Below are 10,578 nucleotides of genomic sequence, written 5' to 3' on the forward strand. Positions count from 1 at the left end.
AGCCCTCACTAATTGCCCATTATTTGCCTGGTCTCCTGATAGCAGGTCAGTGAATGACGCCCACCAGGTCCTTGCCATGGGTTGTTTATGCTTCCCTAGGGGGTACATATACTAAATATCTCATTATGGAATTTGTTATCTAATTATAATTATTATCTGCTCAGAGGAAGAGGAGTTAGAGGCCCTGAAAACCTGTAACAGGGAGACCTAAAGCAGTGTGGGAGGCTAGGAAAGATTTTCTGGACAAAGTGATGCATGTGCTGAAATGAACCCAAAGGGAAAGTGGGGGCCAGGCTGGGTGGCTCACGCCTGTAATCTCAACACTCTGGGAGGCTGAGGTGGGCGGATCACTTGAGCCCAGGAATTCGAGACCAGCCTGGGCAACACAGTGAGACCCGGTCTCTATAAAAAACAAAACATTAGTTGGGTGTGATGGTGTGTGCCTGTGGTCTCAGCTGCTTGGGAGGTTGAGGTAAGAGGATCACTTGAGCCCAGGAGGTCAAGGCTGCAGTGAGCCGTGATGATGTCACTGCACTCCAGTGCCTGAGTGACAGAGTAAGACCCTGTCTCAAAAGAAAATAATAATTAAAAAAGAAAGAAAGAAAGAAAGAAAAAGTGGGGAAGGAATTCAGGCTAAAGCAGTGATTCTCAACCAGGGGTGATTTGCCTCTTCTCCCCCGACCCAGGACACTTGTCAATGCCTGGAGACATTTTCTATTGTCGCAACTAGGGAAGAGGATGCTACTAGCAGCTGGTGGGTAGAGGCCAGTGCTGCTGCTAAACATCCTACAGTGCATAGGACAGCCCCTCACAACAGAGAATCATCCCGTTCGAAATGTCAAGAGTGCCAAGGCTAAAAAACCTTGGGCTAAGAGAACAGCATGTGCAAAGATGTTGAGTAGGAGAAAAGAAGTATGATGACTTGGACAACATAGTTTGATTTTAAAGAAGCCGGGCACTGTGGTTCACGCCTGTAATCCCAGCACTTTGGGAGGCCGAGGCAGGTGGGTCACTTGAGACAAGGAGTTTGAGACCGGCCTGGCCAACATGGCAAAACCCCATCTCTACTAAAAATACAAAAAATCAGCCTGTTGTGGTGGCAGGCGCCTGTAAACCCAGCTGCTTGGGAGGCTGAGACATGAGAATTGCTTGAACCTGGGAGGTGGAGGTTGCCGTGAGCAGAGATCATGACACTGCACTCCAACCTGGGCGACAGAGCAAGACTCTGTCTCAAAATATAAAATAGGCTGGGTGTGATGGTTCATACCTATAATCTCAGTACTTTGGGAGGCCGAGGCTGGAGGATTACCTGAGGCCAAAAGCTTGAGACCAACCTGGCCAATATGGTGAAACTGGTCTCTACTAAAATCACAAAAAGTAGCAACCAGGCGTGGTGGCTCACACCTGTAATCCCAGCACTTTCAGAGGCTGAAGCGGGCAGATCATGAGACCAGGAGTTTGAGACCAGCCTGACCAACATGGTGAAACCACATCTACTAAAAATACAAAAATTAGCCAGGCATGGTGCCAGGTGCCTGCAATCCCAGCTACACAGGAGGCTGAGGCAGGAGAATTGCTTGAACCTGGGAGGCAGAAATTGCAGTGAGCCGAAATCCTGCCACTGCACTCCAGCCTAGGTGACAGAGCCAGACTCCATCTCAAAAAAAAAAAAAAAATGGGAAAAGTAGCTCGGCGTGGTAGTGCATGCCTCTAATCCCAGCTACTTGGGAGGCTGAGGCAGGGGAGGCAGAGGTTGCAGTGAGATGAGATCATGCCACTGCACTCCAGCCTGGGTGACACAGCGAGACTCCATCTCAAAAAATACAATACAATAAGATAAGATAAAATAAAATAAAATAAGAATAGAGAGCAAAGTGAGTCTGGAGAGAGAAGTGGGGGCCAGATCAGGCATGCCGTAGGAGGCAGGGAAGGTTTGACTTGATGCCACAGAAGTCACTGAAACAGGAAGCTGATGAGGGCCCTGGGGTCGGTCCTGTGTGATATGACCAATGGGTTTGAGGGGAGGCAGTCAGGAGTGGATTTGGGGAACCCCATAATGCCAGGATTACCACTGGTGGGAAAGGCTGCTAGCAGCAGCTAGAATTGGCACAATCATGCCAGACCTCTCTCAGTAAGTGCGGTACCAGGAGGCCTCGTAAAAAAAGACAGCTAACTGGAAGACCAACCTCATCTTACTCATCTTGGAGTATTTTAAACCCACACACTGAATCTTGACTCAATTAATATCGAGGCCAGGCACAGTGGCTCATGCCTGTAATTCCAGCACTTTAGGAGTCCTAGGCAGACGGATCACTTGAGGTCAGGAGTTCGAGACCAGCCTGGCCAACATGCTGAGACCCCATCTCTACTGAAAATACAAAAATAAGCCAGGTGTGGTGGCACATGCCTGTAATCCCAGCTACTCAGGAGGCTGAGACAGAATCACTTGTACCCAGGAGGTGGAGGTTGCAGTGAGATGAGATCACGCCACTGTACTCCAGCCTGGACGACACAGCAAGACTCAGTCTCAGCAAATAAATAAATAAATAAATAAATAAATAAATAAATAAATAAATATCAGTTGAATTAAATAGATGGAGATTGGTGAAATTGGAAATTGGCATAGGAGATGAAGCAATTTTCTAGAACGCTCAAGAGGGAAAAAGTGCTAAGTAAGTCTGTACATGGTGGCTCACGCCTGTAACCCCAGGATTTTGGGAGGCTGAGGCCGGTGGATTGCTTGAGCTGAGGAGTTTAAGACAAGCCTGGGCAACATGGCAAAACCCTGTCCCTACCAGAAATACAAAAAAATTAGCCGAGCAAGGTGGCACAAGCCTACAGTCCCAGCTACTTGGGAGGCTGAGGTGGGAGAATTGCTTGAGCCCAGGAGGTAGAAGTAGTGAGCTGAGATTGTGCCTCTGCACTCCAGCCTGGGTGACAGATTGAGACCCTGCCTCACACACACACACAAAGCTACCTAAATAAATTCTGCCTTTGCTGGAATTCCCGAAAGGGGAAGGAAGTAGAAACTACTGACGGAGCAGGTGCTTTGCAAGGATATTTGTCCCTTGCTCTTTACAGCACATCTGCCTGTAAGGATGTGGGTATCATTATTCCACTTTTATTTTATAAGGAATTCAGACCCAGAAAAGTTAAGCCACCTGGCCAAAGGACACACATTCTCTCTATCTCTTAGTTTTCAGGGAATGGCCGCGGGGCTTGCTTCACTGGAATGCAAGTTCCATGAGAACAGAGAGCATGTCCCGGTGATGATTAATTGTTGAATAAATGAATGATAGATAAATGAGTATGTGACAGCCGCCCAGAAGTATTAGAAAAGCCTCATGCACTTTCCCATGACACCAGCAGATGGCGGCAAAACAGCATCTTAGCAAAGGCAGAGGCAAACACTTGGCGTTTCTTTTATTTATGTATCCTCTCTTCCTTGATCTTTGCAAAACAGGTAGTTTGCATTTCCCCTATACTCCACCTCCACCCCCTCCCCATTCAGGAGGAACCAAGAGGTAGTGCTCACAGTCTATAGTCCTCCCTTTCTGTTTTGACGTCTTTGCCCCACCTCAGAGACAAGGATGTTTCAAGAAATGGAAGAAATAACACCAGAAGAACTTTAATGGCAAGGAAAACCAGTGAAGAAATGACCTTTTTATTGACAAATAGAGAAAAGGTATCGTGTCCCCAGCTGCTGACGAGGCAGACACAGGCTGTCACCCAACACTGGCCTCATCATCCATACTTTTGTGATTTGCCTTGAAGGGAAGTTTGGAGTAGAATAGAGGTGGGCAGGGGAATTTCTTGTTGCAACAACTGAAACAGAAGTGTTGGGGGTGGGATGGTGGCAGTGGAGAGGCGTGGGTAGCCTTGGTTTACATCATTTTGTTTGAAAATTGTCTTGATTTCCTTGACGTCAGGAAGAAATCCATCCCTAAGTGGCCAAGCACCGCCAAGAGACATTTATTTAGTCAGGGCCTAAGAGTGACAAGGGACTTCCCTGTGATCCTATTTTAACAGAGGGGAGGAAAGAGGAATAACTATCTTTTCCCTTGAACATTCTGCAGTGTCTACACTATTCCTTTATGTCTGTGAATTTTCATGTGTGGTTGGTATGTTTGCCTGAATAAAAAGTGAAAGAGATACAAGAAGGAGACAATGACAGAGAGAAAATACATGCACTGGAACCACTATAACCTCTGCCTTCCAAACTAGTGGAACCCCTGGGCACATTTAAACTTGACCCACACACATGTTTCAGGCAGGTGCCTACTTTGTTCTAGGCTTTGCTGAGCAATGAAGAGAAAGGGAATTACCTGCACTGAAAGAGGTCCAAGCCTCCTGCTTGTTCATTTTTGCCCCAAGGAAAAGATTCAGGTGATTCTCAGGCCCCAAACTACCCGCTTCCAAACTATCCACTCTGATTTTCCAAAATTCAAGCCCCTCTCCAAGTAATCACAAGAATAAGGGTAAAACACACACACACACACACATGCACACACACACACATCCACCAGGTATGGAAAGAACTAAGCCTTTCTGAAGACCCAAACATGGGTGAAACCTGTCCATAGCAAATGTCATCCTGAAGTATGTGGAGGTGGAAGGTGTGGGGGTGCAGGGGCCAGGGAACCCTCAACCTGGACCCCAATAGTCTCTCCATGAAGCAGACTCCCTGTAGCTCGTTTTACCCTTGATCTTGAGGTGGGAGGCACCTACTAAAAAGCAACGTTGTTTTATGAAAAGTGGTTTCCTTTTATTACCTGTGATAGCCCAGGGTGGGTGGCCCTAGCAACAGGAAATTAACATAGAATTCATTGGAGGGCGATAATAATTGTTCATAACGATTGAGTTGATAAGTTAATATCATTAATTACTCAACAAATTATACAATGCCCGAGGCCTTGGGGTCTGGAGACTATTTAAGATAAGCAAGGAAAGAGCGTCCTTCCCTGAGAGACACAAAGAGAAAACTTCTAAAGTTAAATTCTGCTTAGCCAAGACTCGAATCGTTAGGGATCACTTTAAATGTTCCCCAATCCTCCCATTTCGTGTTGTTCCCGGAGCAGTGATGGGAGCGTCTTAATTTGTTTGGGCTCACACACTTCTGAGAATCTGAGATAAATTGTAGGATCCCGTCGAGAAATGTGCACCTCTGCACAATAACAAACTGCGTATGATTTCAGGGGATTCACGGGAAGTCCTGAGCACTCTCTTCCTATTCGAAGTCCTAGCCCTGGGACTCATCCCCAATTAGCTCAAGGGTGCTGGCTCTGGAGGAGTGGGTGCCTGGGGGGCAGAGTGGGGGGAAAGCCGGGTGTCGGTTGGGGTGGTGGGTGCGCCATTTGGCGGATACATATTCAGCGCTGGTGCTTCTAACAGGCTCCCACTGCGGCTGTATGCCTGGGTTGGGAGGGTCGGAGGTTGAGGGTGACTAAGGTAACGACCGGAGACAGCTGGCGCTTCTGCGCGAGTGAAGGGCGCCTGGTCCCGGCATAGAAAGAAAAAAAAAAAGTTTTGTCAAAGATGCCCGCGGTGGGGACTGGCGTGGACAATGCGCAAAAGTGTTAGGAAAAAAGTTCGCGCCCGACTGTCAGTTCCGTGCCTGCGGTGTTCCTGACGCTTTGGGGACCTTTGGGAGACAAGGGGTGGACCTTCCTGGGCCCGCCGCACGGGCGCGAAGAGCACCTAGGCTAGAGTTGACTGTGCGGGCCTGGGGAAGCCAGTCTGTCTTCCGGGTGAAATTCCCCAACCCGAAACCAGAGCCTGGGTCATTAGCGGGAAACCGAAGTGGCGCGGGGATCGCATTTCAAAAGCTCAAAGAGACAGGCTGACTGGGAGCGCTGGAATGGGGGTCATGGTGGGAGTGGGGGTAGTGAGGGGAAGAGCCGGACCGCCCGGACAGTACCCGTCCAGATTCCAACTGGTTGAGTTCCACCCGCACCAAAACCTTCCTCTCTTTTGCCCCCATTCCAGAGACTGCGCCTGAGTCTTATTCCCTGCTTTGGGGAGACCCAGGACCCAAAGGCAGTCAGAATTCACCCCAGCCGCGGCACAGAAGAGCCTTACGTTTTAGGGGCAGGCGCTATTCCCTACTCAAGCCACTTATTTCCACCCTTACCCAGTGTGCAGCCAGACCCAAGCTCTGGCTGTCTAGGGCCGTGGGGCCTGCAGTTGTCCAGGCTGCGGGAACCTGGGCCGCATCGCCCGGTAACCAGGCGGCGCTTTTCCTTCGCAGGGCTGCACCATATTGGCACCCCCTCGCCGGTTTCTCGGTAGAATCCTCCTTTCCACCAGCTGAACCCATGGGCTTCTAGCTGGGACCAAAACGTTGGAAGTGAGAGGGCAGAAAAAACTAAAATTTTGTAGGTTACTGGAAGCTGGGCAGGGTTGAACACAGAAAGAGCGAAGATCTCCGTGCCTGCGGCGTCTCCACCTGCAGTCCCCGGACTGCGCTCGGCCTTCGCTCCTGGGTAGACAGAACACAGCAAATGCTAGGGACGCGGGGGAGGATCTGAGGCGAGTAGAGAAAGCCTCAGACATCCAAAGCCCAAGTCTTGCTTCCAGACCCCGCGGGAGAGGGAAACCCCGGCGTCAGCGTGGTGGTCGTCCTGCGGCCCCGGCGCACGCCAGCTCTGTTGTAATTTCCTCTCCCCCGCGGTTTCCCTCGCGGCTCAGATCAGGACCAGAACGCGATCAGCTTCAGTGCCCCGCCGCAGGCATTTTTAAATAGAGTCTTGCGTTCCCCATTCAACCTCTCTCTTCCTCTACCTGGGAACAAAGGCCCCAAAACCGCGGTCTTAGCTGGGACGGGTGTCCCGGGACACAGAAGAGGGTTGGCCGGGGAGTGGGACGCTGAAATAAAAGCTGTCCTTGTACATTGCACGACAGATGTACAAATAAATTTAAACGTTCTCGTATTAAAACAAACAAACAAAAAAGCTTGCGACGCACTCCAAAATCCAGAACATCCCCTCAGATTTCTGTAAATCCGGGACATAAACACCGCAGGTACTTACACCTCCACCTGAATTAGGAAAGGGAATTACAGTGGATCCTGGAGCCCACTTCGGTTTGAATCTTGGCTCCATAATTTCCCCAGTGAATCTTGGGTAAGTGATTTAACGGTCTATGCCTTAGTTTCCTCTCTTGTAAAACAGAGATAAAGATCATATATACTTTATAGGGTTAACTGTGAAGGCTAAAGGGGGTCACTTTTATGGGGTGCTTCACTGAGTGCCTGGCTTGTGCACGTGCCCCTTGTATGCCAAGTATTTATATTATTCTTGTTTCGTGTACTTTGAACGCCGACATCTGCAACATATACTTCTTGATTATACGCATCTTGATTATAAAACAACCAAATGCATCTACATCCGGAACTGTCTTGCGCATGAACTTCTAAACCCAAATTGGAAGAGACAGCTACAGATGGAGCACGCACAGCTACACGCAAACACACACATATCCTTCTAACACCTGCAGTTCCTGGTCTCAGAACACAGACACCCAAGAGCTACCCATAGATAGGAGTCCATACTGGGCTACCTACAGAAGAGCCCAGGTCGCCGCTGGCGGCCTCGCAGCTGCACCCCGACAGCCACTCTCTTGGCTGGTTGCCGTGAGGTCACATTGGAAACCAGCGAGGCAGAAAGCGCGCTGTCGTGAAGCGTTGCAAGCCTCTCATAGCAGCCTGAAGGCGGCTATCTGTCTGCTGGCTTAGGGGAAAGGTCAGAACCTGGGTTTTCCTTCTTGGGTGGAATTTTTTTTAAGGACCTACACGTCGGGAACTGTCCCCGCAAAGAAAGGGTGGGTCCCAGAACAGCGCAGATATAGAGAGAGGCCCTAATCGCGCGAGCGCGCGCGCGCGCACACACACACACACTCCCTCTTGCACACACCCGGCTCCTTCGGGTTGCCGGGACCTCGGGGGGAGGGAGCCTCAAGGTCGTGACCCCTGCCTCTGCCCGAGCGCGCCCTTCGGCCCCTGCAATTAGCGCCGGGAGGTCAGCAGGAACCCGGACGCCTTCACCCGCGGCTCAAAGCACAGCAAAAGGCGACCCCATCCCCTCCCCTCCGCGGGTCTCAGACGCCAGGGCGCAGCCCGGACTGGAGCCGACCTTCCCGACAGGCAGGGGTTGGAGGCCTCTGACCGGCACCCGCATTTGTCACCTTAAATCTACAAATCACGAAGGCGCTGGGCCCTGCAGGCTGACCCTCGTAGGGACTGCTGCTCCCGCGAGTCACGGCCTTTGTCCTTGTAGACTCGGCCAGGCTAAAAACCAAAAACTTCCAAAGTTGTAGAGTAAAAAAGAGAGCCCTGGTACAAGGAAGTTGTCCCCAGGGCAGAATTTGAGGTGTGTATGTTGGGGAAGGAGGTATCCTTTCTCTATCCACCCATCGCGAATTCAGGTTATCTCCTGCCAGGCGGGGTCCAGAACAAGGGTCTAGAGATATCTACAAGAAGCAGCAAGGAACTTGTCCAGAGAATTATGAGCCAGGGTTCCCGCACTGAATTTTCTAACATTCTTTGGAAACCCAGAGAAGGGCAGGACTGTTTTTCTCATCTGAGGCACAAACAGGAGTGAAAGTGATATCCAGGAAAGAGGGGAAGGCGGCTTCTTCCGAGGCTGAAAATGGGGCTGGGGACGGAGGAGGAGGGGAGTGGGGCTAGGAGTTGCGGGGGATGAGAAGGAGCAAAGGCGAAGTGCCCAAGTTCCGGAACCCGAGAGGCGCTGGGGTGCCAAGCCAGCTGCGGCGACCTGGACGCATTCGTAGACGAGACAGATAGGTGGCACTCGAAGCCTAGAAAAAAGGCGAAGGCGCCTGCCCTGAGTGGCCTCTGGGGCGGCCGCAGCCACCATAAAGCCTGCGGCGAGATTGCGACCGGCGCCAGGTGAGTAATAGGCAGCAAAATCCAGAGAGACTGCGAGCGGTTCATCCCCTCCACCACTGTCCATCAGCGCCACAGGAGTTACTCATTAACATCACAATATACAAATGAGATACACAGGAGATTAAAAAAAAAAAAAAANAAAAAAAAAGAAAGCCAGTAAGAGAGACTGGACACACGTCTGAGCAGGGTCCCCAAATCGGGGGTGGGGGGAGAGAGGGGAGGAGGTAAGCAAATTTGGACTGAGAAAGAAGAGAAAAGAAAAGCATTTCTTCCCTCTTTGAGGCTGAGTTCTTTTTTCCCCAATTCGGGAGAGCGCCGCTGGGCGCCACCAGCCAACCACCACCTTCTCAGTGGCGCGGACACCGTGCCTTGTCGCTGGATCCAGAGCTGGCCCCTTTAGGCTGTAGCCGCTGCGCGGAAGGTGCGCGCCCTGAACATCTCCCAGTCCTCGGGGGAGCCCCCGCCTCAAAGGTCCCCAGGCCCCGTCTCGGCTCTGGCCCTGCCACCCCCGCAGCGCACCCCGCCGCCCCCCAACTCCGCACCAACATACTCCGGTTGTCTGTCTTCCCTCCCACCCCCGGGAGATATCGCAGAGGAGGCCGTAGGGGTCCCCACGTGCCTGGCCAGAGATGGAAGGGGCTTTGCCCCGCTCTCCAAAAGGTCTCGACCTCGATCCCTTCCAAGTACAGGATGAGGGAAGGGAGGGGGTGTCCTCCTCTCCGGTCATTCAAGAGGCCTGAAGGTGACAGGGACGTGGGGCCGGGCTGGCGGGCTCCAGGGGGTGGGGGTTGGGGGGTGGGGAGGGAGGCAGCCGCCAGGCAGGCTCCAGCTGGGTCTTCACGTCATGGCCCCCAGGGCAAGAAAAGGGCTATGGACTAACCCTCGAACCTTCCCGTGCCGCCCCCGCCCCCCAACAGACACACACCTCGGAGGCGAGGCTGGGGGTCGGGAGACCAAAAGACTGACAGTGCCTCATCATTTTTTATTGAATGTTTCAAAGATAAATTGAACTTCAAAAGGCAACTCCCCGAACAGCCTGGAGACTGGTTTGAAGGGGAGACTAGGGGAGGATGTCAGCCTCCTGGGTGACTTTTGCCTTGGAGGGGGTGAAATGTGCACCCTGGAATTACCTTTCCCCTTTCAGGAATAATTTCCCTCCTCCCTCGCGTGACACAGCTAAGTTTTCGCGGAGCTGGCCGCGCTTCGCACGCACAACTCGGGATGGATGGGGCCTCGTAGGGGCGCCTTGGGCCAGCCGGGTTCAATTTGAGGCACCAGGGACTGCAGGGCTTGTTGGGGGTTGCGGAGTGGAAAGGCGTTGCGTCTTGTCCACTTCTACAACCTGGAGGGTTGCTGCCTAGCCAAGCCCGCTCGGACTGCTGGGGGATTCTGCTGGCCTTTTCCCCGAGCCAAACACACTGGTGCAAGAAGATATTTTTGACTTGGATTCGCCAGATTGATGTCAAAAGGGAGGGCGAGCTTAAAACGAAAAACATTCGTACTGCCGAGCTTATTTCTGGTCGGATTTGGGTGGGAAAACCTAACTTAGGGAGCATGTCAGTCTTTTTCCATTAAAATTTGAAAGTATCTGAAATCACTCTTCTTTCTGTATTCTCATCAGGCCCCTTTCCGTCTCCCCGCTTTGCTCCCTAATTTAAAGGAAAAGTAATTTC

Source organism: Theropithecus gelada, chromosome 11 (genome assembly GCF_003255815.1).
Source record: "Theropithecus gelada isolate Dixy chromosome 11, Tgel_1.0, whole genome shotgun sequence".
NCBI lineage: Eukaryota > Metazoa > Chordata > Mammalia > Primates > Cercopithecidae > Theropithecus > Theropithecus gelada.